At 44.8% G+C, this 27601-nt stretch overlaps 2 pseudogenes; one reads left to right on the top strand and one right to left on the bottom strand.

Moving 5' to 3' along the window:
* Positions 1–18505: 18505 nt before the first annotated feature.
* On the bottom strand, positions 18506–19032 carry LOC147461417 (uncharacterized; annotated as a pseudogene).
* A 23-nt stretch (positions 19033–19055) lies between these two features.
* LOC147461416 (uncharacterized) lies at positions 19056–19904 on the top strand (annotated as a pseudogene).
* Positions 19905–27601: the final 7697 nt, after the last annotated feature.

Below are 27601 nucleotides of genomic sequence, written 5' to 3'. Positions count from 1 at the left end.
AAAATTATCACTCTTTACAAGGTTTGTTGTACCTGAGCAGAGATGCATGTGTGTTTAAAGAGGTCACATTGCCAAACATCGAAAGCAATTGTACAAGAAGCTGTGGTGGATGACCCAGAGCCTAATTTGAGGTCTGTGTCCCATAGTCAGGATTCCGGATGAACCCAATGGTGGGGTAAAGTTCTCTTCTCTGCGCTGCAGCCGGGTATGACGGAGACGCATGGAGTAGAGAATGATAGCCAAGCAGAATGTCGATGAACCCAATCCTCTTCGTAGGCTTCTTTGGCGGTAGGGTCGCCGACGCCGCAGCTACACTCGACGACGAAGGTGTCATATTGTTTGTTCCTGTGCCTACCCTCCTTTCCGAGTTTCCGGATGATGTGCCTTCGCCGCTTTGCCGGGTGATCCAGCGGAATGACGTGCTCTTCTTGGCGCCAAGCTTTGCCGATGTGGGCGAGACCGGGGCACTGATGCTGAAGGACGTGGTTTTCTTGTGCAAGCTTGGCTGTGAGAGGGTGGGGGGGGAGAGGGGGGGGCTCTCCTCCACTGTTGGGCGCCTCATCTTCTCGTAGGAGTAGACATCATCGATGGATCCGCAGGGTAACATGATGGTTGGCATGCAAATGCACACACACACACACACAATTGTGGCAAGCAGAGTGGACTCTCTAGGGTAGGAGAGGAAATGCAAGCTATGGCGTGTGTGTGTGTGTGTGTGAGAGAGAGAGAGAGAGGAAAGGAGTGGAGTTGATGTGCAGGTAGAGATGGGACACGTCTCTTGTCCTTGTGATTTCGTTCCCGAGACAGTTGTTGAGAGAGCGTTTTTAAGGATTGAGCAAGGAAAAGGATTACCGTTTGTAACGATTTTATTTTTTACTAGCCCTGGTTCGAAGCACCAATGTGTAAACCATTGAATTGAAGGAAAGTACCGTCACCTACCTCACCCCTTCATTTGATGCCTGTCTCACATCAATTCACAACACAATCACAAGCCAAGGCAACGCCTGTGATGAATGTTTACCACCTTAAATAGCAACGCTCCTTATCCTGCTGTCCAAAAGCTTGCGCATCTAAAAGATTTCATGTTTTATGCCAATGCCACACATCTTTGCCACACCCATGATAGGATATAATATTAACTAGCATTCGCACACGAGCAAACTTAGGGTGCGTTCAGACTACATGAGCCCCCTCAAAAAGCTCCACCCACCTTTTCCATGCAGAAAAAGCCCACCCTAGTAACCATCAACTGTTACAATTCACACTACGCATGGTTCGCTTGCAAGGCCTTGCACTTTTTGATTCATATTGTCAAACGTCTCTCATCCCTAATTGGTTTGACCAGCGGAGAACACTTTCGTGCAAAGTAGGGTGTGAGTCATCATGCCAACTTGGGTGTTGGGCATCCATGAAAGTTGCAATGTGAATGGTGCAATGAGGGCATTGCCCATGCATTGGTCCACATCACATACTCTAGGCTGAGCATGGACAATCTGAACCCTACCTTAATCACAATACTTTGATTTGTGAGCAATTCTGGGATGGCAACAGGAAGTGCTGGAAAACAGCTGACTCTTTAGCCATCCAATTTCAACTGGATGGCTTTGAGATCTTACTAGTCTATAGGTGATGAAAGAGCTTGATAAGGTGGTGATGCCAATTTGTGAATCCAACTTTCAATGGGAAGCTTGGAGATGGCCCGGAAGAAGCCTCTTTTGGAAACCACACTCTAAAGGCATTTACCATGCATTAATGCACAAGGCTAATTGGTGTAGCCTCCTCAACAAATTATGGAAGAGGCATTGGACGGAAAAACGATGGGAGGGAGTCATGGAGAACATCTGGAAGCCAAGATGGCCTCATTATATGAAGATATTCCTCTGGAAAGTGATGTGGGGTGCTCTGCCAACGGGCGTAAAGATACAAGAAAGAGGCATCGGGTCTGATCGTTGCTCGGGGTGCAGAATAGCCACTGAAGACCTAGCCCACCTTTTCATGGGATGCCAGGCAATCAGGGGCATGGCTGGGAAAATATGCAAGTGGATTCAAAGGACATGGAAAATTAAGTTCTTCAAGAATGATCTGGATGGGAAGTCCTGCTCTCTAGTCTGCACTCAAGTAATCAGGTACTACTTCTTGCACCATATTTGGCAAGCAAGGAACCGCCGCATGTTTGAGGGGGATCTAGTTGTGGCAAGCTTTCATGAAATAACGCAAGAGAGCAGATTGATGATCCACATGATCGGATGTAAACAAGCCTCAGAGGACTTGTCTAGAACAATACATAACATCTTGTAATAAGTAAAGCCGAGGAGTAGGAGTGGTTTCTCTGCCAAGCAGATTACTTGTAATCCTTTGACCCTCAAGGCTCGGTCTGAGCTTGAGGATTGGTGTATATTTCTGTTCTTAATACTATCCACTCACAATTGTGAGTTTTGCAAAAAAAAGAAAAGATTCTATCCTAAAGCTTCTAAGCTTAGAATCGAAGCAAAAGAGCATGCAGCTTAGCGATGTAGATGGAACATGGGGCCCTTTGCACATTCCTGCCTTTCCATCCCTCTGCTCCAACACTAGAACCACCACCCCCCCCCCCCCCCCCCCCCAATCTAAAGAAAAAATTTGGAATCTTGCTAATGTGTCAACTTGTGATTTGCTGAAAAGTGGCCTAGTATTGGTCCTTGAGTGTCCCTAAGCTCTGGAAAAACTCAAATATTGACTATTTTTAAATTGAGCATTCAAATTAACTCTAAAACATTTCAATCTTGGTACTCCCTTATTCGTATTTTCATGAGGAATATGATGTAATTTTCACATTTCAAAATCTGTAGAAATTTGTAAATCCCCCCAAATTTATGAAATTTTTTTTTAAGTGCTTCTAAAGTGGCTCCTCTACCCTATGTTGAAAGAAACACAAAGCTTCTTCTTGCACAAGGCCACATTCACCTTGCAAAGAGTCTTTGACATGGCTATACTAAATTAAGCGCTTCTTTTCATTTGTTAGAACGGGTGTGTTGATAATAGTAACAGTCACTAGACAAGGACATCGAGGTTGGTAATTACCAGGACCAGTTATTGTGGTAATTGATACAATGTACACTCAGTCAGAGAGCTAGTCGAAAGACTATAAATAGGGCCCATTACTCAACTTTATGGGCTATTCTTGGCTATTGATCTCTTGTATCTTGTTTGGGAGCTATTGTTCAAGCTTTGTATGCTCTTGTATCTTGTAATCCTAATTAAGCTCTGAGTAGACTTGACTCATTTGTTGTATTGATTTACTTTGAATACATTCTAGTTTTAGTCTTCAGTTCCATTGTTCATTCTCATTTCCAGTTTCAGCCTTCAATGTCATTTCTAGCTCTCGTCTTACATTTCAGTTCTAGTGTTGTCCGATCTGAACTAACTTTAACTACCAACTTGGAATAACTGTCATAAGTGATCAATTCATTCCATTTTAGCAATCATCGTGGCTTGAGCTAGGTTGCTTTGGACAGATGAATTATCTCCCAATTGGAATTAGAGTTCTCAAAAATCAATCATGACGCCGAGACGAGTTTCACGTGGTAGAACACCAGCTACCAAATTTATGGATGATCCGAACTGCATCAACCCAATCCAAGAAGAGTCAGAGCCAAGCTTTGAGACTGAGAGAGAACCTGGGAATGAGACAAACGTTCCTCCAGAACCAAGAATATATTATGAATCAAGGGATTCTCAGCACTCAACTCGTTCCAGGCACAAATACAGGCAGAGTGAGGAGAAAGATGGACCCGATCTCATGGATCTTAGAGTAGCCAAAAACATGTTGAAGAAATGTGAGGGCAGCAAGAGAAGTCATCGATCAAGACATAAACCAACAAAGAAGAGGGTAGAGGACACAGTGACTGAGACTGAAAAATACAATGATTGGGAAGCTGATACAAATCATTATAGTAGAAGGAGATCAAAAGACAAGAAACCAGTTCACAAAACCAGAACCAGTCACATTGAACATTCCACCAAAAAGGAGGCAAGAAGGACAACCCAATTGTCCACATTCAGGCATTTTAGCAGTATTACGCAGAACTCAAGGATATTGACAAAGATGAATGGGAATAATATTTTGCCCAGACACTGAAAGAGGGAGCCAGGAAATGGTATTACCAAACCTTGTTTGCTAGCTCAGGTGTTACAATAAGCTCATTAAGGCTTTTCTATTGGAATATTCAGACAACAAGGGAGATTCAGGACATCCTATGCGAGATAGACAAGATCAAACAAGGTAAGTTGTCGATTAGGAGCTACGTGGAAAAGATAAATAAAATAATTAGAAAATTGCAAGAACCTCAAAAAAATGAATGAGAGCCTCGCTTTTGAATGGTTTTATAAGCAAAAAATTAAGGGAACACAAAGCCCCATAACCTACAAAGAAGCTTAATGATTCGGTGCAAATAGTACATTCCAATTTTAGACTCTAGTTCCAGTGTTGATTCTCATTTTCAATTTTAGTGTTCAGTGTCATTTCCAATTTCGGTCTTACATTTCAGTTCCAATGTTGTCTGGTCTGAACTAAATTTAACTGCCAACCTGGAAAAGCTATCATAAGTGATCAGCTTGTAAGCTATCATAAGTGATCAGCTTGTTCCAGGGTGCCCCCTACTTGTGGGCTTTCTTCAATGAAGACTCTTCTACCTCCTCTCTACCAAAAAAGGCAGAGTTGCACTCAAGGCCGGAGTGGACTGTTGGCGCATTTGTGAGCTACCCTCACATTACTGTCTCACTGTGTTTACAATGTCACAGCCTCACAGTGCAAGAGTTTTCTCCTAAGTCTCTTTTCTCTCTGACTATAGGTTGTAGTGGTTTGCTTGCCACGTGGAGAACTCCATGCATGTAGTTGTATACTCATGCTTTAGGAGCATTGTTGTTCATATTGAGGCATAGGTAGAGAGGCCAAGTGTGGCACTCCAAGTGTAAAAGTTACCTTTGACATCTCCATTTGGGAGTGCATCTACTACAATCTCATACCCTTTTTCCGATCCTTCATTTTGCGCTCGATCAAAGGGCTAAGGCTATATTGATCTACACTATTTTTTCTAACTAAAATTAGGAACATGCTTTCTTTGCATTGTTATGTGAGCAAGAAACTTTTGGACAATTCACTTAAATACCATGGTTACTAACCCCATCGTGGCTCAACTCAAAAAATCATTTCTTTTAAGGTAGTTCTTTATATACATTGGAAATGTGTGAAGCTCAAAGGTTCAAAGGTGGTGAGAGGACTTAGGCAACGGTCACATAGGACATATTTTCTAGTTATTCTGACGAATAATTGAGCCTGTCTCATGGTCACACAAGAGTTGAGAGTTGGCATAGTAGAATTGTGTTCGAGGTCTTTTGACTATGTCAATTTTTGGCATAGTTGCACAGTTGTGCCTTGTGGGCGTCTTACAGAAATCTAGTCATGCGGAAGCTTTTGCTGCAAAAAACAAAATATTAAATTTTTTTTGGATACGTGGAAACCTCTCAGTCTATGTGTTGCATGATGATTGGCGGCATGCAGGAGACCTACTGTTGGCAGGCTTGCATGCGTCATCTCTCTCTCTCTCCCATCTCTCTTTAGTTGGTAGTTGCCCACTAGACTCTTCCTGCTAATCTGTAGGAGTTGATAACACGACTCGGTTACATCCGCATGTGACCATGCAGAGGGCATAATCGCCTACTTTAATTGTGTCGAAGCAGAGGAAGGCTTAGTTTTCCGCTACTGAGGTAACATCACATGACCACATCCTTAACTAGTTTCTATGTTTCTATGTATATAGATACATACGATAAAATTTTGGGAGAAAAGAATTAGGGCTAGGTGAGACTCCAGCACATGGAACCTCCTTTTTCTCCTTCTTTGGCTTGGTTTTAAAATGTTCAAAACTCAAGAAAGCAAAGTGCTAATATGGACGCTCGGGCGCAAGCAACACTCAGAGAATTGGTTTAGGACTACTTGTGCCTTGTTGTCAGCAAATGGAATGCCTAGGACGAGGGAAAATCTTGGCCATGGGTAAATAAAAGATCTCAAAAGGACAACTTTATGGACCTTGTGTATCGAGAAAGAGGCGACGGGTTGGTGGGGGTGGTTGCCCTAATGTAATTATAGTCATGGCTCAACAAGATCATGACTAGACCTTGTGATTTTTTGGGCTATCAATATAATTCACTCACAATCGTGAGTTTTGCTACAACAAAAAAAAAAAAGGGTTCAAAACTTTTATTTTCTCTCCTTCGACCCTCCATTATTTGTTACCATATACATGTGGTAGTGATGTGTGTGAACACACTAGGACCGCCGGGACATTTTTTCCCTCTTTAGGAGGTTTTTTCCCCCGTGCATTGTATATACGCCCATCACTCTAGGGCTATCTATCTTTCCATTGCACACTAAGTAACATACTCTCTATTGTGTGCCTTGAGCTTCCTTCGTCTTCTCCAAGCTGTGTGTGTTTCTCTGCAACCCTAATTCCAACAATTGGTATCAGAGCAGGTCACGTCCTCCCGGGCTTAGTCGCCAGCTGCTCCAGCACACGCCTGCTCACTTTCTCCGATTTCAGTGAGCTTTGGCGAGCGTTCGCAGGTCGACAAATATTTTGGGACAGCTCGAAGAGCTGGGTATGCTCAGAATTTTGATTTGGGCTCATTTCGGCCTCCGTTTCCACTACAGGCAGTACTGCACAGGCTATTTCGTCATTTTGTGCAGATTTTTTGTCAGTGTCGTTTTCTGCATAACAGGTGCCTTATAGTCTTTTACGGTTTGTGCTATATAGCACAAGTTGTTCCCGCTCCATTTCTTCTATTTTCGGGCAGTTTTCACATCAGGTGCAGCATTTACCATGGCTGACAACAACAACACAGATGTGTTCAAGATGTTTGATGCTGAGGACAGGTTGGATGGGGACAACTACCCTATGTGGGCTTATATGATGCAACATGTTCTTGTGTCAAAAGGTGTCTGGAACATTGTGCAGGGCATTGATGTACGTCCTGGTTCTGAAGATGTAGGCGATGTTGAGGATGTTACAGGTCTTGCTGCAAGGATTGCAGCTGTTAGAGTTGTTTTGCCTACGGCAGAACAAGCTCGTTGGGATGTTAAGGATGCGCAGGCTCATGCATTGATTGCGTTGTCTGTGAAGCGCACCATTATTCCTCACATCCGTTCAGCAAAATCTGCAAAACAGGCTTGGGATATTCTAGCAGGTCTTTATGCAAGCCGCAATGAGGCTAAAATTGCTTTGCTGCGTAAAGAGCTAGAGTCGAAGATTATGCATGAGGAAGATGATATGGACACTTTCCTTGCTAGTGTCAAGGATATCAATGAGCAACTCATTTCTGCAGGTGAAGTCATTTCGGACAGTTCCCTTGTGCAGACTGTTCTTGATGCCTTACCAGATTCCTACCAGACTTTTGCTAGTACTTGGAGACTGATGACCCAAGGAAATCCTGAAGTTGTCAAGTTTGATGCATTATGCACATTGCTGTTGCAAGAGTCACTTTCTAGAAAAAACAGGACTAGGCAGCGCAGTTGAACAGGCTTTTATTGCTTCTCAAAGAAAGGGTGGTAACAGTAATGCAGCCACTTCTTATGGTTCTGCTGCGAGTGGCAAAAATTCTGTTCCTAATGCTTCTGGTGGCAGCACTTCGTCTGGCAATTCTGGTGATAAGGGCAAAAAGAAGATGCGTTGCCATTATTGTAAAGCCAATGATCACTTGATCAAGTCGTGTCCTAAGTTGAAGGCCAAAGAGGCTAAGAAGAAAGAGGGTGGTTCCACTGCAAATGCTGGTTCCACTACAAATGCAGCCATTGTTGAGTCTTCTGTGAAAGGAGATTGTGATGCTGATGTTGATGCAGAATGGGCTTTTAGCGCAGAGTGCACTTACAATCCTGCTGTCCATGATGCATGCTTGTCAGTTGCTGCAGATTCACATGTGTGGTATTTCGACAGTGGTGCTACAAAGCACATTACCTCACATCGTGAATTGTTTACCTCTCTCGAGTCTGTCCCTCATGGGAATTCAGTCACTTGTGCCAACAACGCCTCTTATCCAGTTCAGGGAGTTGGAAAGATTGTGCTCACTGCTGCTAATGGCAGTTCCTTCACAATTGTTGATGCACTTTATGTACCTGGGATCAAGAATAATCTCTTGTCTATATCCGCACTTGCTAGACTTGGACTTGTAGTCAAATTTGTGGATGACAGATGTACAGTTCATGATCTCAGTTTTGGTGATGAAATTGTTGCATCTGGGCTTTTGTGCCGTGGGCTGTATAAGCTCACTTTGTATGACAAGTGTGGACAAAATTTTGCAAATGCTGTTGCAGATTCAAGGGCTATTTCAGATGCAAAACTTTGGCATGCACGTTTTGGTCATCTGAATTTTGCCAGTTTGCTGCGTTTGCAGAAATCTGATATGGTTGCTTCTTTGCCGCCTCTTGAAGCACCTGTCAAACATGTTTGTGAAGGCTGTATTCTGGGTAAAATGCAGTGTTTTAAGTTTCCAAAGGATGGTTCAGTTAGGGCCACATGCAGGTTGCAGCTTGTGCATAGTGATGTTTGTGGGCCCATGCAAACTCCGTCCTTGGGCAATTACCTGTACTTTGTGACTTTCATTGATGATTACTCCAGGCATGCATGGGTATTTCCGCTTAAAGCGAAGTCCGAAGTTTTTATGTGCTTCAAACAATGTTTGGCTATGGCTGAAAATGTCTCAAAATGTACTATGGGCACCCTCCGTTCCGATCGAGGGGGGGAGTATATGTATCATGAATTTAATGCATTTCTGGCTAGTCGTGGGATAAAACACCAATGTACAGTGCCTTATACACCTCAGCAAAATGGTGTTGCTGAGAGGAAAAACAGGTCACTAACGGAAATGGCACGATGTATGGTCAAAAGTCAAGCTTTGCGCATTCTTTTTGGCTTGAGGCCATCATGTGTGCCACTTATGTACTTAACAGGTGTCCTACGAAAGCTTTGCAGTTTATTACTCCATATGAAGCATGGCATGATAGAAAACCTTCTATTGAGCACATGCGTGTTTTTGGCTGTTTGGCATATGCTTTGGTGCCACAAGTGCAGCGCAGGAAATTGGATGATAAGGCTATCAAATGTATTTTTGTTGGTTATAGTGCTGAAAGCAAAGGTTACAGGTTGTATCATCCGCAAACAAAACGTATTCTGGTTTCACGGGATGTAGTGTTTGTGGAAGACTCTGTTCAGCCCTTGCTGTCATGTACTAGAGACAGTAATGTAAGCTCACAGGACATTTATGACACTTTGTTGCCTCTTTTCAGTGGTGGAAATACGAATGTAAGTTCCAATGAGGCAAATGTACAGCCTATGGGGGTTTCTGAAAATGTTTTAGAACAGCCTATTACTGATGCAGATGTACATGATGTACTTGATGAGGAAAGGGCTGAAAATGAGCAGGCTAGAGGTATGCCAAAATGGCTGGTGCACACTTTGCGTGACAGTAAATTGGATGCACCTTTATCTAGTCGTACTCGTTCAGGCTCTCGCCATGCATCTAATGCATCAGATGTTATGCTTTGGCTGTGTCTAGTTTACATGATGTTGAGGAGCCTCTATCTTTTGATGAAGCACAGAATTCAGAAAATTGGATTACTGCCATGAAATCAGAATATGATGCACTTATAGAGAATGACACATGGACTTTATGTGATTTGCCTCCTGGCAAAAAGGCCATTGGTACGAAGTGGGTTTACAAGTTGAAATGCAAGCCGGATGGTGAGATCGATCGCCATAAGGCTCGACTTGTTGCAAAGGGTTATGCACAGCAAAAAGGCATAGATTATGAAGAGACTTTTGCTCCCACTTGTCGTATGACTACTGTACGTTTTCTATGTGCATTGGCAGCTCATTTTGGTTGGGATGTACATCAATCAGACATTGTTACTGCTTTCTTGAATGGTGACATATTTGAGGAAGTTTATGTAAGGCAGCCTCGCGGTTTTGTCATAAAAGGACAAGAGGACAAAGTGTGCAAATGTAAGAAGGCTTTGTATGGGTTGAAGCAATCTCCTCATGCTTGGTATGAGAAAGCTGACACTCATTTGGTTAAACGAGGCTTTCGTAACAGTCCAACAGAAAGCACATTGTATGTAAAGCGTGAGGATGATGTATTTGTCATTGTGGTTCTTTATGTTGATGATTTGCTGATCACTGGACCAAATGAGAGACATATTGCTGAATTTAAGGCTGATTTGAATGCTACTTTCAAGATGAAAGATTTGGGGTTGTTGCATCATTACTTGGGTATACAGTTTAAGCAGTGTGATGGTGGTATTGCCTTGTGTCAGAAAAGTTACATAGAGACATTGCTATGTAAGTTTGGACTTGAGGATTGCAAACCTATTGCCACTCCCATGGAAACAGGTTTGAAGTTGAGTCTACATGATGCTGGCGATCCTGCTGATGTCACTCTTTACCAAACTGCTGTTGGCTGCCTCATTTATGTATGCAACACGAGGCCAGATATTCAGTTTGCAGTCTCGCAGGTCAGCAGATTTATGCATAGCCCAAGGTCTAAGCATTGGCAGGCTGTCAAGAGGATTTTCCGCTACCTTAGTGGCACTTTACATCTTGGCTTGTTTTATCCCAAGGGGGGATCATTGCCGCCAGACTTACATGCTTTTTCGGACTCAGATTGGGTTGGTTGTTTTGACACGCGAGTGTCCACAAGTGGTTTTTGTTTCATGCTTGGCAGTTCATGTATATCATGGTTGAGTAAGAAGCAACCTACTGTGGCCACTTCGAGTTGTGAGGTTGAGTACAGGGCAGTCTTCACAGCTACGGTTGAGTGTGTATGGCTCAGACGCCTTATGGCTGACTTGGGTGTTGGACAGGACACTGCCAACACTATCTACACTGACAGTCAGAGCGCATTGGTAGTTGCGAGGAACCCAGTTTTTCATGCTCGCACAAAGCACATTGAGGTGCATTACCACTATGTCAGGGAGAGGCTCTCAGCAGGAGAGATCAGCTTGGCTTATGTGCCAACACAGGACAACCTTGCAGATCTTTTCACAAAGGCATTGTCTTGTGAGAAGCTTGAAGCTTTCCGCAAAGCTTTGGGCTTACTCCCCTTTGTGGACTGATCCTGTCCTCAGGGCATGGCACTTCCCTTTACTCATGTGCCAGCTCTCGTTCACCGCATCACTCCAGGGGGGATTTGTTACCATATACATGTGGTAGTGATGTGTGTGAACACACTAGGACCGCCGGGGCATTTTTTCCCTCTTTAGGAGGTTTTTTCCCCCGTGCATTGTATATACGCCCATCACTCTAGGGCTATCTATCTTTCCATTGCACACTAAGTAACATACTCTCTATTGTGTGCCTTGAGCTTCCTTCGTCTTCTCCAAGCTGTGTGTGTTTCTCTGCAGCCCTAATTCCAACATTATTAAAATCCTTCACTCACTCTCTACTCCAACATTTTATGTATATACCTTCTCCCACCTTCATTGGAGCACCAAGCAAGTTCCTCATCCTTCTCTCTCTCTCTCTCTCTCTCTCTCTCTCTCTCTCACACACACACACACACACACACACACACACCTCACATTGCCACACTAAGCAAAGTCATTTATCTTCTCCTACCTTCATTGAAAAACCAAGCAACAACAACCCCCCCCCCCCCAAACACAAAACACCTTCGATTACCACACCAAGAAAGCTCATTCCCCTTCTTGTGCCTCCATTGTGGCACCAAGCAAGCTGCTTCTTCCACTACTACTTTTGTTTATTCACATATGGCAACCTCTACCACCCCAAAAACGGCCAAAGGATGAATTCATCGGATTTGTATGCCACAATACAAAAGGTGTAGATGGTGAGTGGATGCCACAAGAGTTCATCAAAGGTGTTAGACAAAGTAAAGTGCATGATCATGTTCTCTTATTTAAAGCTTTTTTTTAAAGTTCTAAAACAAGCACATGCATAACAAAGCTAGACATACATTTGACTTTTGCATGTGAAGCATTGAATGATCTCAGTATGTCTCCCAAATTTTGCAAGCAGGTCTCATTAGACTGAATCTACTAAGATGCTCAAGTATGTAGTTATCTCGCGGAGAGGGCAAAAACGGGGACCTGCCAAGTGGAAGAGAGAGAGAGGGAGAGAGAGAGACATCTGCCATGTGGCCCGACAACCAGAGAGGCGGACATATTTTTAATACAATTGCAAGTTGCCATGCGCCAGGACACGCAAAGAGAGAGAGAGAGAGAGAGAGAGAGAGAGAGAGAGAGAGAGAGAGAGAGAGAGAGAGATTTTGATGGGGCTGATGCGCATTGGAGGTACCATTTGTGTCTCTCTATCTTGTGCATCCTTGCGCAGCATCGGCGATGGGCTACTACAACGAGTGGAGGGTTGATCCCTTAATCAGCAACAACGATGGGGTTGGAGCAATGAGTGCAAGCTTGCAGTTAGATGCAAGGCGACGATGAGAGAATGAAGGGCGTGCGGAGGGCTGGCGACATTAGCATCAATTGGGGATCGAGGGCAGGGGTGGGGAGAGCTTCCCTACGTCGTCAGAGACTTGGCATGGGTAAGCGAGCGCGATGGGTGATGAGGATGCCAGTCTCTGATAGATTCAAGAGGGAGAGCTGCAATGTGGCGTTATCGGCATCGTTGCCTTTCGCGCCTTTGAGAAAGAAAGAATCTGTATAGATTCAATTTAATAAAATTGCGCAGACCCAGTATGTTAATGGAAATTCAATTTGTAAAGGGTTCCTTTCGTTGGAGAGCCTCATTAATAATAGCATGTTTTGGCCTACATAATGTCTTTAGTAGTACTCTTTACTACTTAGTAAAACATGGAACTCTTGGGATGAATTAGTGGCACATAGTAAGTTAATGATGTCAAACCTTTTCCCTTTCCTTTTCTTGTAGTAGGGGCATTTACTAAGCCTGTTTTGACAAATTTTAAAAGAAATAAATTAATGTTTTTGTACGAAACTATAGGTTTAATATAAAGCATAGAAAATAATAAAACAATTTAATGAAATACACTTTTTTAAAGTTCTTAAACGAAAGAACTCTTTTGATAAATTAGAATATTAGAAAAAAATTCAATAATTCTATACTTCACATCATGGAATCAAACTTCTATGAATGCACTCTTTAACCCTGTTTGAGCAGGCCACCAATCAGTCTTAATGAAGAAGAGAGTAAGACATACATTTGATGTCAAGTATTGGCTGATTGAAATTTTCTTTTATGTTTTAGTTTATAAAAGAACCCTTTCACTTAAGAGGCTCATATGGGTCTATTTCATTAACATTAGTTTTGCACGACAAACTTCTTGCTTCGAAGTGGTCTTATCTTAGATTTGGTGGACTCTCTGGGAAACTGATGAGGAAGTGTAAAAGAGCAGTTGAGGTTTTGAAATGGAGGAAAGAAACCAGATACTTTAAGAACTCCATTTTGCAATGGTCCCCTTGGCTCTCTAAAATTTTGGGGTTGTCGCAAAGCCCCTATTGGATAGAAATGGTTAGGAATGTGAATAATAAGGGGCTCATTCGACTAGAGCAATTTTGGAATGGTAACAGTAAGTGCTGGAAAACTGTTGATTTCATAGCAATCCAGTTTCAATTGAATGGCTTTGAGTTATTACTAGTGTAGAGGGTGTTAGAGATTGATAAGGTGGTGATGCCAATTTGTGAATCCAATTTTGAATGGGGCGCTTGGAGATGGCCTGGGAGTAGCCTCTTTTGGGAACCACATTCTAAAGGCATTTACCATGCATTAATGTACGAGGCTAACTGGTGTAGCCCCCTCAACAAATTATGAAGAGGCACTGGACGGAAAAACGATGGGAGGGAGTCATGGAGAACATGTGGAAGCCAAGGTGGCCACAATATATGAAGGTAATTCTATGGAAAGTAATGTGGGGTGCTCTGTCGACGGACATAAAGATACAAGAAAGAGGAATCGGGTTCGATCGCTCCTCGGGGTGCAGAATAGCTACTAAAGACCTAGCCCACCTTTTCATGGGATGCCACGCTGTCAGTGGCATGGCTGGGAGAATATGCAAGTGGATTCAAAGGACATGGAAAATTAAGTTCTTCAAGACTGATCTGCTCTTTGGTAGTAACAGGATGGGTAGTCCTGCTCTCCTTGTGTACACTCAAATAATGAGATACTACTTCTTTCACCATATTTGGCAAGCAAGGAACCGCCGCGTGTTTGAGGGGGATCTGGCTGTGGCAAGCTTTTGTGAAATCATACAAGAGAGCAAAGTGACGATCCACATGATCGGAGGCAAACAAGCCTCAGAGGATTGGTAAAGAACCATTCATGTCATGATGAAAACTTGTAATAAGTAAAACTTTGGAGTAGTTGTGGTCTCTCTGGCAAGCAGAAAACTTGTAATCTGTTGACCCTCAAGGCTCGGTCTGAGCTTGAGGGTTGGTGCATTTTTATGATGTTTTTAATACTATCCACTCACAATTGTGAGTTTTGCACAACAAAAAAAAAAAACATTAGTCTTGTACCAAATACCTAGTTATTAAAATCTCAGGCTAGGGTTGCGACGGTGTGCATAGAGCTCCATTAGGATGCCTATGAGCATGTGACTTGAGAGAGCTCAAGGCGAGGTTGTGACGGGGTTCTGTGGAGCAACCCGCATTAAGATGCAATTCAAAAGTGGGGGGGTGACCCTACATGGACTATGGGATCCTCATGAGGGAGGATTCGAGCAGCAATAGCCATGGAAGGTTTCCTCTCCCTCATTCTCCTCCTATAGTTCTTGCATCAAGAGTGATCCCCCTCCCTCTTTTCCTTGGAGAAGTCTTTGGTGGCCGTCTCGAAGAGCCTTCATCCTCCTAGGGCAATGGTTGGTCGGGTCGGTGGCAGTGGTAGGAGCCTTCTCTGATGAGGCTTGGCTCCCCTTAAAGCCTACATGTCTGTTTGGGAGTCTCCTTTATGTATGAAGTGCGATGGGTCAGGTGGATCGTACTCGAAGGATGTCTTTGTGGTTGGTTTTGGGACAGCTTCTTCTCGAGTATTCATGGTTTATATGTTGTTTGTGTTGTTATGCTTTATCCCGTGTGTGGGCACCAATAGCTTTGAGGAGGCTCGTGGGTGGTGGCACCCTTGCTAGGGGTCTAATGTTTGTGGTTAGTGGCGTGCTTGTAAAAAGCCAGTAAAATATGGACTCATAATATGTGTGACTTGGTCAGAGTGATGCCCTAGCTCAATTTGGTTGACCAGGGTTCTTTATGTAACTCTCTTTGGTGATATATCCAATCTAACTCATAGTCTACAGGTATTGCTATTAAAGAATACTAGTCATGTACCAAAAGAGGACATCTCTTTTTTTAAGGATCTATCTATACTCTTGTAATGGGGGAAGGGATTCCGGACCCTCCCCCCGGACACGTGTCAATAGAAGCTTCACCCGGCAAGCTCAGTTTGCCCTCCGCTACGTGACAGTGGATAGGCTACACTCATTCTTCAGTCACACAATGTGTGTGTGTGTGTGTGTGTGTGTGTGAGAGAGAGAGAGAGAGAGAGAGAGAGAGAGAGATAGAGAGAGAGAGGTGCACCGTGCCATGTCCATATTTGATGGCACCTGTGTACCCTCGAACTCAGCGTGCTGAAGAAAAAGGCTCAACCCACTGCTCGAGGGAATCGAAGGGGGTCCTTTTAGTGTAGACGATAACAATGGACTTGCACACGAAAACCATGGAGGGCAATTCACGCACGAGAACGAGAGAGAGAGAGAGAGAGAGAGAGAGAGAGAGAGAGAGAGAGAGAGAGAGAGAGAGAGAGAGAGAGATTGGTTGACAATCTGCCCCAGCAGTGTTTGGAAAAAATCAATTTCACAAACTTACCAAAATCCCTTTAGCGTAGATTTAAAGAGGAAATTTTCCAGATTAGCTGACATTCTTTGCTGCAAATTTTCTCCTTCGCCCCCTCCCTTCAATCGGCGGTTTTGATTTCTCAATCGGCTCAAGGCTAAGTCACGGCACACTTTTCCCAAACACTAGCACCATGTGAGGCTTCGTGAAGGCAAGGGACTTAGTAGATCGAGAGTCGAGGCAGTTTGAGAGAGAGAGAGAGAGAGAGAGAGAGAGAGAGAGAGAGAGAAAATTCGTATGGAGGACGTGCATGAGAGTTATGACCACGGAAAAAATGTGTCCCATGTGAGGCTCATGAAGGCAAGGGACCCAGTAGCTCGAGAGTCCAGACAGTTTGAGAGAGAGAGAGAGAGAGAGAGAGAGAGAGAGAGAGAGAGAGAGATGCAGATAAAATTTGTATGTAGGACATGTGAGAGAGTCGTAACCACGAAAAAAATGTGTCTCAGCTTAATATCGTGAAGGTTGAGGCAAGCAGAAAAGGAGAAAAATAAACCTAATTCCTAGAATTACCTCTTGGAAAATTCAAGGAAAGGAATTTTGTATGTTTGAAAAAATGATTTTTCATGAACACTGTTGGAGGCAGTTTGAGAGAGCGACACACACACACACACACACACACACACACATACACACACAGAGACGCATAGAAAATTTGTATGTAGAGAGAGGGAGAGTCGTGACCATTGTGACACAGAGAGAGAGAGAGAGAGAGAGAGAGAGAGAGAGGCGGCCGACACAAGAGTCCTTGCCCCCACATAGCACATCAAATGCAAACTCCAGGCTCTTGGCCTGTGCCTCACTCACTCGTGTATGCCCGTCATGCATAAGGTTCTATTGACCAACCACCAAAGTTCAACGCCCATGTCAACCCATCGTCGGGGTGTGAGAGAGAGAGAGAGAGAGAGAGAGAGAGAGAGAGAGAGAGAGAGAGAGAGGAATTTTGGCCCCTCCCCCGACCACATCACAAGCAGCTTGATTCGGCTGTGTTTCTTGTAGCCCTGACGACATAGGCAAATAGCGCACGCACGCGTGCACAAACACACAAGGGCCATCGAAGTCGACGACCGACCGTACTGTTATTTTTAGTCTTCTTTTTGAAAAGATGTGATGACTGTGTCAAAGCGTTTTCCAAAATTCAAACATACCTTTGCATAGAGATAAAACAAAACGAAACAAAATGTTACATCCATGCCTCCAAAAGACCATTATGATCTATGAGACCGGGGGGGGGGGGGGGGGGGGGGGGGGGGGAAGAGAGAGAGAGAGAGAGAGAGAGAGAAATACTTTACTTGATTTGCTTTATGAAATTTATGAGAAAGAAGGGGCTTGAGGGTAAGAGGGGCCATGTCACCACCGAAGGCGGCGTCGTTTTACTAGTTTAAATAAAATACCAAACACATTTAAAATCAAACCTCTAGATTTGTTTTGAGGTCTTTGATAAATAATTTGTAGGGTTATAAAATTGTCTCTCACTCTTTTTAGCTTATCATGATAAAGAAACGGATCCGTAAAAGATTCTCTTTCTACATATTATTACAAGTTCCATCGGTTAGAAAGTGACTTCGGGTCCGAGGGGTGCGGAATAGCTAGTGAAGACCTAGCCCACCTTTTCATGGGATGCCAGGCAATCAATGGCATGGCTGGGAAAATATGCAAATGGAATAAAAGGACATGGCAAATTAAGTTCTTCAAGATTGATCTGTTCTTTGGTAGTAATAGGTTGGGAAGTCCTACTCTTCTTGTCTGCACTCAAATAATCAGGCACTACTTCTCTCACCATATTTGGCAAGCAAGGAACTGTCGCATGTTTGAGGGAGATCTGGTTGTGGCAAGGTTTTGTGAAATCATATAAGAGAGTAGATTGACGATCCACATGATTAGAGGCAAACAAGCCTCAGAGGACCGGTCTAAAACAATACATGTCATGATGACGTAATAAGTAAAGCCTAGGAGTAGTTGTGGTTTCTCTATCGAGCAGAAAACTTGTAATCCTTTGACCCTCAAGGCTCGGTCTGAGCTCGAGGTTGGTGTATGTATTTAACATAATATGGCGAAGGGGAGTGTCCTTTACACGTGGCGCAAGCTCCGAGATGAAGGCTAACTTCCAAAAGTCATGTGCCTATGATAAAGAGAGAGAGAGAGAGAGAGAGAGAGAGAGAGAGAGAGAGAGAGAGAGAGCGCCTTCGGCGCCCTGCGCGAGGTTATACAGTGGACCGGCAAGAGCAGTCACGCTGTGTGTGTGTGTGTGTGTGTGTGTGTGTGTGTGTGTGTGTGAGAGAGAGAGAGAGAGAGAGAGAGAGAGAGAGAGAGAGAGAGAGAGAGAGAGAGAGGAACCAATCAAAGAGCATGCATTGCACTGTGAGATCTTGCTTCCTAGCAGAGTTTGACCTGGAACATGGCTGCCATGGCTATTGCGCCCATTTTCAATGCTGCTCCTTTGGGCAACAGCCTTGCTACCTAGAATGCCCTTCACGAGGAGGTCCCTGTGGTGCAGGCCAGAGTCAGCATGAGCTTTGACTATTGGTATGGGTCCGATCGCCCCGAATACCTTGGCCCCTTCTCTGTCTGGACCCCTTTCTACCTCAAGGGATTCTTTAGCGGTTACGACTGGGACACCGTTGGCCTGTCTGCAGACCCTAAGGCATTTGCTGAGAACGGGGCTTTGGAGGTTATCGACAGCTCATGGGCCATGCTTAATGGAGCTTTGGATGCATCTTCCCAAAGGTTGCACATAAATATTTGAATGTGTCCGTCAAGGAGGCTATCCGGTTGAGAGAGAGAGAGAGAGAGAGAGAGAGAGAGAGAGAGAGAGAGAGAGAGAGAGAGAGAGAGAGAGAGAGAGGATGCGATACAACAATGGAATCAGGAGGGACAAACTCCAAGAACAGAGAGATGGGTTGGAAGCCACTGGTGTGTTGCTGAACCAGTTGCAACTTGGCTTAGAGTGTGAGCTGAGAGATGCCCACAGTCTTGCTATAGTGCAGTACGTGGTGACGCAGCTGGGGACAGAGAGCTGGGTGAGGGATTGGAGGATGATGAGGGCCATCCTGGATTACCACCTCCTCACCCTCATGGACATGAAGAACATGGACAAGCTGCTCATGTATGCAACCAATGGAACATTGCATTTTGTAGACATGATGGATGCATTGTAGAACGAGAGTGGGATGCTCTGATCCGAAAGGTGCAGAACTGCCTGCAAGAGGAAGCCTGCATCAAGAATCCTTCAGTAGACGTGTTCCTAGCAACTCTTAGCCGTAGACTGGCATATTCCGTTGGTGAAAAGCTCGCGAAGGCAGTAACTTCCATTCATGTGAAGAGCGAGGATAGGAGTAGAGATTTAGATGGTGAGTTTTATGAGAAGAAACTACCACAGTTGTACAAGAGCCTACAAAAACTGACTGCTCTGATAGAGGGCGTGATGAAGGAGCTATCGAGCATACCGGATGAGATCTGCCGACCGAGATGTGAAGCCAGTTTTCCGCAGTGTGGCAACATGTGCTACCATGTCAAAGGACATAGTGCTGCAAAGCATGATATTGTACACCAGCCTTCAAGACTCAACGGATCCTGCTAGTTTGGGGATAGGACACTGGTACTGAAAAATTCGTGCCTTCAGCAAGTGGAGACAGGCAGCTGGATGAATCTCTGGGACGAGAATGGAGAATTGATAAAAACTGCCCCTTACACAGATTTCAACAAGGAGTATCTGACTTGGACGATGCCTTCCAGTAATGAGGACAATGCAATCAAGGTGCAGGAGAGTCTCTTCTTCCACTTTCAGAAAGAGCTGGTGGAGAAGTTGAATGAAACATATTACCCATCAAGAAAGCGTGCATTGGCACCCACCAAAATATGCTTGCCGCCACGTTGCAACTGGTTTAGCAACAAACCAATGCTGAATCCCTTTCCCTATTATAGACTTGCACCTCGAAAGCATGTGGCATTACACAAGATGCTTACATGGGCGAAAGAATTCACGATGATATTGTTAGACTAGGGTTGTTGAAAGATAACATCGTGCTTTGGCACTACCTCGATCGACATGTATCCCAAATGTGGTGCATTTCATAAGGCACAAAAAGTGTCTGAGGAGCTTCCTATCTTGGATGTCATCTCTTGGAATGCAATGATTGCGAGATTTGTCCAACTTGGGCAGGGCCAAAAAGCTGAAGGTTGTTTTCGACAGATGCGAAGAAAGGGTGTCTCTCCAAATGCAATCACATTCGCTTGCATCTTGAAGGCAAACTTGGCAAGGCGAAGGGGGAGATCTACGATGAGACGTTTGTAGCTTTTCTCCAAGGCATGTTGTGAGAACAAAACAGACATATGCTCCAAGATTGTGCTAAGAAGAAGGATTTTTTACCAAGGCAATAGGATACATGCTGATATTTATGATAATGGGTTGCTTGAAACGAGCACACTATCTATCTATAGTATATAAGGGGGTGGGGGGGGGATTTCGGTCCCTCCCCTGGTGAAGGCGGCCGTCCATACTATATTTCTAATGTTCTTAATACTATCCACTCACAATTGTGAGTTTTGCAAAAATAAAATTAAAAAAATCCACTTGTTTAATACACAACTTTCAGGCATTCGAGCATGCTTGAAATTTAAAAATAAAATCATTTTCATAAATTTAAGTTGCATCATGTTAAACATTATAATATCAAACTTTCTTTAAAAAATCCTTAAGAGAAAAACCAATTGTAGCGTATATAAACTCATTTGTCCGCTTGTTTAGTCACAAATTAATGTTTCTCAGAATTTCAAGAATAGTAGCAAACAACACCTCTTTGTTTTTTTTATGAGTAGCTCCCCCTCCCCCTCCCCCTCCCCCCCTAAAAGGGTTGCTTTTACCAAATGGATAGATTTTTTTCTCTTTTATCAAATGCAAACTTTTAAAAGTCTTTTACCTACTAGAAAACACTTAAAAAGGTGCCCAAGATGCATAGTCTATGGACATACTCAAAAACTTGATGGGTGATCATAACGGATGGCTCTCTCTCTTTCCCTTTTGAATAACAGGTCTTGAGTTCAACTCTCGTCGTATAGATCTTTGAGGTCTCTTGGATAGTTTCCTATGACGTTAAAATCCTCTTCTTCTTCTTCTCTCTCTCTCTCTCTCTCTCTCTCTCTCTCACACACACACACACACACACACACACGCACGCACGTGCACGCGCACACACACATGAGGGTTGCTTTTTGCTATGCGTCACAAACACTTTTGACCAAAGGAAAGGGGAAAAGTTTGCATAGGCTCAAGATACAAAGTCTATGGATATACTCAAAAGTTGTTGGGCAACCCTGCTCTGCAAAACAAATAGGGTAAAGGAGCCAACTTCTCAACTTTGTACAAAATTAACAAAACCTCAAAATTTCATTTCTATTTATATGAAATAAACTTAAAGATTTGGAGGGGAAACGGAACACTTTAGTGTCTTTGAACACTTGAATGTCCAATTACAAGACCGATGTTAAATTAAAGTGTGTCAGTATGTTGCTACGATCTTGGAAGCAGGTCAAATTTTGGCGTATCTTGGAAGATGCTCTCAATCTTTTGAGGGCAAAAGGGATTGACATGGTACGTGTTAGAGAGAAGGAGAGAGAGAGAGAGATAATTTTATGAAGGCAAAAGGCCAGGGGATGGCGCGTGGAACATTGACGAGACAGTGCGTCTCTCTCTCTCTCTCTCTCTCTCTCTCTCTCTCTCTCTCTCTCAGTCAATTCGCAACCGCGGACGCGCAGCAGCGAGTTTGAAGGAGTGCAGAGAGCCGAGAGTTGGGCTATGTAGGAAGAGCCGGGCCGTTTCAATTTCGTGGATCGCAGGCAGGGGGAAAAGGGGGAAAGGGCGGAGGTGTGGTCGACTGGGTGTTGCGAGGGGATGCTGCTGGGAGGTAGAGCGCATCTCAGAGCTGAGAGCCGTTTCAATTTGGTGGATCGCAGGCAGGGGGAAAAGGGGGAAAGGCCGGAGGTGTGGTCGACTGGGTGTTGCGAGGGGATGGTGGTGGGCGGATGCAAGGCAAAAAGGGGGGGAGGGCCGAGGTGGGAACAACGGTGAGGGGGCACTTTCCATTTGACTTTGGGAGGAGGGAGGGAATCTTTACCTTTAATTATTTAATGAGAGGTAGTCTAGACCCAGTGTGTCAGAATATATATTGGGTCTACATTGCCCCCATTAATTAATTAGGTGCAAAGATTCCCTGTGCCACTTTCATCAAAGCAGATTACCTGCCTTTGCTTGCGTTCCCGCATGCACAAACACCCTATCTTGCCCCCCACCTGCGATGCCCCTCCCTCCTTTCCCTTGGCGACTGCTTTGCTGCCCTGTTGTGGGTGAGCCCATGCAGAGAACGTGCATGTTCTCTTGTGCTTGCTCCCCCTTTTGTGGCCCCCTCCCTCTCTTCCACTCTCTGTGCACCTTATGTGCCCCCAAAATCCTCCTCTCATTGCCTTATGCTTCGACGTGCAAACAAAAGAAGAGACATAGGCCAGAAATATACCATCACCTCCACTAAACAACACCCATGTTTTCGTCCCTCTTCTCCATCTGGCACCCTAGCCATTGGCCGAGCTCGTCCTCCTCCCACCTGCGCCACCCATGCGTCCTTGGCTCATGCCTTGGAATATTATGCCACCCCTCACATGACAGCTCTGTCTCTCTCTCCCCTCTCTCTCTCTCTCTCTCTCTCTCTCTCTCTCTCTCTCTCTCTTACACGTGCTCTAAACCTCCGGGCCATGCATAGGTGTGGGCATTCCCAGCCACATAGCCACATTCATCCTCCCATCGTAGCAGGTCTGCCTTTTGTTGCATTGTCTTTGCTCTGTCTGCGACACAGAGAAGACATTGCAGGCATTGTCTTAGTCTTCGCAAATGCTTGTCCTGTAGGATCGAGCTAAATCACCCAAAAAGGATTCATAAGCATACTCTGTTTGTCCCAATTGGCCGGATCAAGGCTCTGTTCCAGCTGTCCGGATCACAGCTGTGCGAAAGCCCTGGCCATCGCTGCTGCATGTGCAAGTCGGCTCCGCTATGTTGCTTGCTGAGTGGACACACTCACCACCACTCTCTGCCCTGCACCCAACCTATCTCTTCTCTGCTCACTTGGACCTAGAAGGAGAAGCACTATGAGAAGTTGATCTTGGCGAGGGCAAGCAGGGGCAAGCCTACGTTGCCTTCGATCAACGATAGCAGGCACACAGAGAGAGAGAGAGAGAGAGAGAGAGAGAGAGAGAGAGAGAGAGAGAGAGAGAGAGAGAGAGAGAGAGAGAGAGAGAGAGAGAGAGAGAGAGAGAGAGAGAGAGAACATTTGTCCTACCACTGTAGCAGGTCCATGTCCTTTTCTCTTTCTCTCTCACTCTCACTCTAATTGCCTACCAGGTGTCGATCCCATGCCTTTTTTCTTTCGTTTCCCACAGGGTATCTCAAAAGATACCCTCTAGTTCGACTTACTTGGAAAATTAGCACGACCTACTGCTGGAATAACCCTTCACTGTGTCTTGTTTTAGAATGTTAACGCGACTTTTCACATTGTTGATAAAACCATCACACTAATACAAGCCACAAAGGTTGATAATTGTCCTTCTTATACAATTAATGCTTCTCTATTATAAGTACATTTAAAAGGTTGTTAATAATGATCATCAAAAGATAAAATATACATGAAAAGTTGACGTTTATCAAAATTTCAAGAACGCTAGACCTTTTAGGCATGTGTCACAGTGGGGCGGGCAAAAGCGTCCCATGTTGAGATGGCATCCGCATATTGGTTGGGACAACATGATCGCGATACCCTATCAGAGGGACGGCCTTGCATGTTCGCCCAAGTTTTTGAAGGTGCGGTCATCTGACAAAAGGCGATGCGCAAAAGCCTGCGACACGATGTGAACTCTGCACATTAGCATGAGAGCCGGTGGCTCTACCATGTGGCCAAAGCTTGTTTGTTGAAACTTACGGACACTTTGTTAACTAAACCCAAGTGTGACATGAAAGGGACGACCATGCTTGTGAAACAAAGTGAGACGCCTGCCCCAATGTGACAAGGTCCTTAGTAGTGTCACCCACCCACAACCAAACAAGGCCTCTTTTTGTTTTTTATAAGTCTCTCTCTCTCTCTCTCACCCCACAAAAACACTTCGAAAGGGGCCCAAGATGTATATGGACATACTCAAAAACTTGATGGGTGATTGTAACTCTTTCAGAGATGGCTCGCTTGTTTTCTCTCTCTCTCTCTCTCTCTCACACACACACACACACACACAAGGGTTTCTTTTTGAAGGGTTTCTTTTTGCTATTTATCACAACCACTTTCGATCAAAGGAAAGGGGAAAAGTTTGCATGGGCTAACGATGCGAAGTCTCAAAAAGTTGATGTGCAACCTTGAGCGACAAATAACAGTAAGAGCCAAATAGAGAAAATTTGAAAAGTCTCAAAAAGTTGATGTGCAACCTTGAGCGACAAATAACAGTAAGAGCCAAATAGAGAAAATTTGAAATGAAATGACTGAATCTCTCACTACAACTAATGAATCTCTCACTACAATTAATGATTTTGAAAGGAAATGGCATCAAAAGAAAGCTCGTGTCAAGGTCTGGTCACAACAAAGGCTATCCCCTTCATGAATCCCTCAAATTTGCATCACAAATTACATCCACTTAATGTTGGCCTTGTTTTGGAGCCCATACCATTATTTTTTTTTTTGGTGCATGGGTTTAGACTACCTCTCATTAAATAATTAACGGTAAAGATTCCCTCCCTCCTCCCAAAGTCAAATGGAAAGTGTCCCCTCACCGCTGTTCCCACCTCAGTCCTTCCCCCCTTTTCACCTTGCATCCGCACACCACCATCCCCTCGCAGCACCCAGTCGACCACACCTCCGCCCTTTCCCCCTTGCCTGCGATCCACCAAATTGAAACGGCTCTTAGCTCTGAGATGCGCTCTACCTTCCAGCAACATCCCCTCACAGCACCGAGTCGACCACACCTCCATCCTTTCCCCCTTTTCCCCCTGCCTACGATCCACGAAATTGAAACAGCCCCACTCTTCCTGCATGGCCTAACTCTCGACTCTCTGCACTCCATCAAACTCACTCCTACGTGTCCGCGGTTGCGAATTGACTGAGAGAGAGAGAGAGACGCACTGCCCCTTCAATGTTCCACGCGCCATCCCCTGGACTTTTGCCTTCATAAAATTATCTCTCTCTCTCTCTCTCTCTCTCTCTCTCACATGTACCATGTCAATCCCTTTTGCCCTCAAAAGATTGAGAGCATCTTCCAAGATACGCCAAAATTTGATCATCTTCCACGATCGTAGCAACATGGTGGCTACTTTACCATAAACGTCTCCATTTCTTTGAATCCCATTTTTTAAGCAATGAAACATCAAAGGGCTAAGGTTATAGTGATCTACACTATTTTTTCTAACTAAAATTAGGAACATCTATACTACTTTATTATTGAGCTTAAAAAAGCTCACAAGCTGAGCGCTGCCACGCGTCGACAGCCTGTTGTCCTACGTTTTCGCTACCTTCGTAATCTCACGCGCGTGCAACCGCGACTCAAGCAGCTCTACGCGCAGCCTGTGTGTGTGTGTGTGTGTGTGTGTGTGAGAGAGAGAGAGAGAGAGAGAGAGAGAGAGAGAGAGAGAGAGAGAGAGAGAGAGAGAGCTATCTTGCGCTGGTTTGATCTGTGCGACTGTGTGAGAGAGAGAGAGCGAGAGACCCTGCGGCTCTTTCCTGCGACACAGGTTTCCTGCGACACGGGTAAGTCACCCGGCTCTTGCACTCCGCTGTTGTACTATGGTTGTGTGTGTGTGTGTGTGTGTGTGTGAGAGAGAGAGAGAGAGAGAGAGAGAGAGAGAGAGAGAGAGCTATCTTGCGCTGGTTTGATCTGTGCGACTGTGAGAGAGAGAGAGCGAGAGACCCTACGGCTCTTTCCTGGGACACAGGTTTCCTGCGACACGGGTAAGTCACCCGGCTCTTGCACTCCGCTGTTGTACTATGGTTGTGTGTGTGTGTGTGTGTGTGTGTGTGTGTGTGTGTGTGTGTGTGTGTGAGGAGAGAGAGAGAGAGAGAGAGAGAGAGAGAGAGAGAGAGAGAGAGAGAGAGAGAGAGAGCGGCCATGGTGCTGCATGTGCTTGTGTGAGGCTGGGTTGCGTGAGAGTGTAGGAGCTCTTGAGGTGCCATACCTGCTGCAAGGTGGAAGAGGGTTCTTTGAGGCCCATGAGAGAGAGAGAGAGAGAGAGAGAGAGAGAGAGAGAGAGAGAGAGAGAGAATGTTGCTAACGTCTGCGCATGAGAAAGACAGAGAGAGACTCAACTGCTTGCCTGCGAGTGTGTGTGTGTGTGTGTGTGTGTGTGTGTGAGAGAGAGAGAGAGAGAGAGAGAGAGAGAGAGAGAGAGAGAGAGAGAGAGAGAGAGAGAGAGAGAGAGAGAGAGAGAGAGAGAGATAGATAGATAGTTCTATTATCGTTCTGGGAGGTCAAATATGACCTATGGGACCAAATGAACATGTCACGTGGTTGATCATGGCTGAATATATGGGGAAAAGAGGACCTAATGTGGTCAAAAGCTGAGCACTCAAGTAGTGTGTGGTACTCACTCTCTCGCACTTGACGAGGGCATAAGGTGCAAAGTCGATGACACTCCTCGCCAGTGCCCCAACGTCCTGTCTCGCAGCGTAGAGAATGGGAGCTAAGACGAATGGAGGCAATGGGTGCGGATCGCACTCAACGGGATGGGCTCAAGGATGTAGGAATGGGTAGGATGAGAGAGAGAGAGAGAGAGAGAGAGAGAGAGAGAGAGAGAGAGAGAGAGAGAGAGAGAGAGAGAGAGACAACTGCTTGCCTCCGAGTGTGTGTGTGTGTGTGTGTGTGTGTGTGAGAGAGAGAGAGAGAGAGAGAGAGAGAGAGAGAGAGAGAGAGAGAGAGAGAGAATCAACCCAACTGTTTTTCCTGCGAGAGAGCTTGAGAGATTAAGAGAGAGAAAAAGATGAAATGAAATGTTATATTAAAAGTCTTAAAAGCCAAAATGACATGTAGAGTCCCAGGCACCAGACGGGGTAGAGAGAGAGAGAGAGAGAGAGAGAGAGAGAGAGAGAGAGAGAGAGAGAGAGAGAGAGAGAGAGAGAGAGAGAGAGAGAGAGAGATGAGATGAGATGAAATGAAATGTTATATTAAACGTCTTTAAAAGGCTAAAATGACCTATGGGGCTCCATGCACCAGACAGGCAGAGAGAGAGAGAGAGAGAGAGAGAGAGAGAGAGAGAGAGAGAGAGAGAGAGAGAGAGAGAGAGAGAGAGAGAGAGGAGAGAGAGATAGATTTTATTATCGTCTCGGAGGTCAAATATGACCTATGGGACCAAAGTTACATGTGATGTAGTATGTGTATGGCTGATGAGTGACTCTCGATGCTCCAAAATTGTAGTGATGAGAGTCGCAATGGAGAGCCCACACTTTGGCTGGGAGAGGAAAGTGTGTAGTTCTAAGTTATGGCTGAAAATGTGAGAGAAGCAAGTTCGGATGCGATCAAAAGCTGAGCACTCTAATAGTGTGTGGTACTCAGACTCTCGAACTTGCAGTGAACATAATGTACACAATCGATTTGACTCTTCTCCATTGCCCCAACGCCCTATCTCGCATCGAAGGAAATGGGAGCTAAGCCGAATTGCTGCGATAGTGCGTATCGCGGACAAGGGAA

The sequence above is a fragment of the Adiantum capillus-veneris genome, chromosome 3, assembly GCF_014529385.1.
Source record: "Adiantum capillus-veneris isolate H3 chromosome 3, ASM1452938v2, whole genome shotgun sequence".
NCBI classification, from domain to species: domain Eukaryota; kingdom Viridiplantae; phylum Streptophyta; class Polypodiopsida; order Polypodiales; family Pteridaceae; genus Adiantum; species Adiantum capillus-veneris.
The sequence above is the reverse complement of the archived record's forward strand: the minus strand, read 5'-3'. Positions and strand labels throughout refer to the sequence as shown.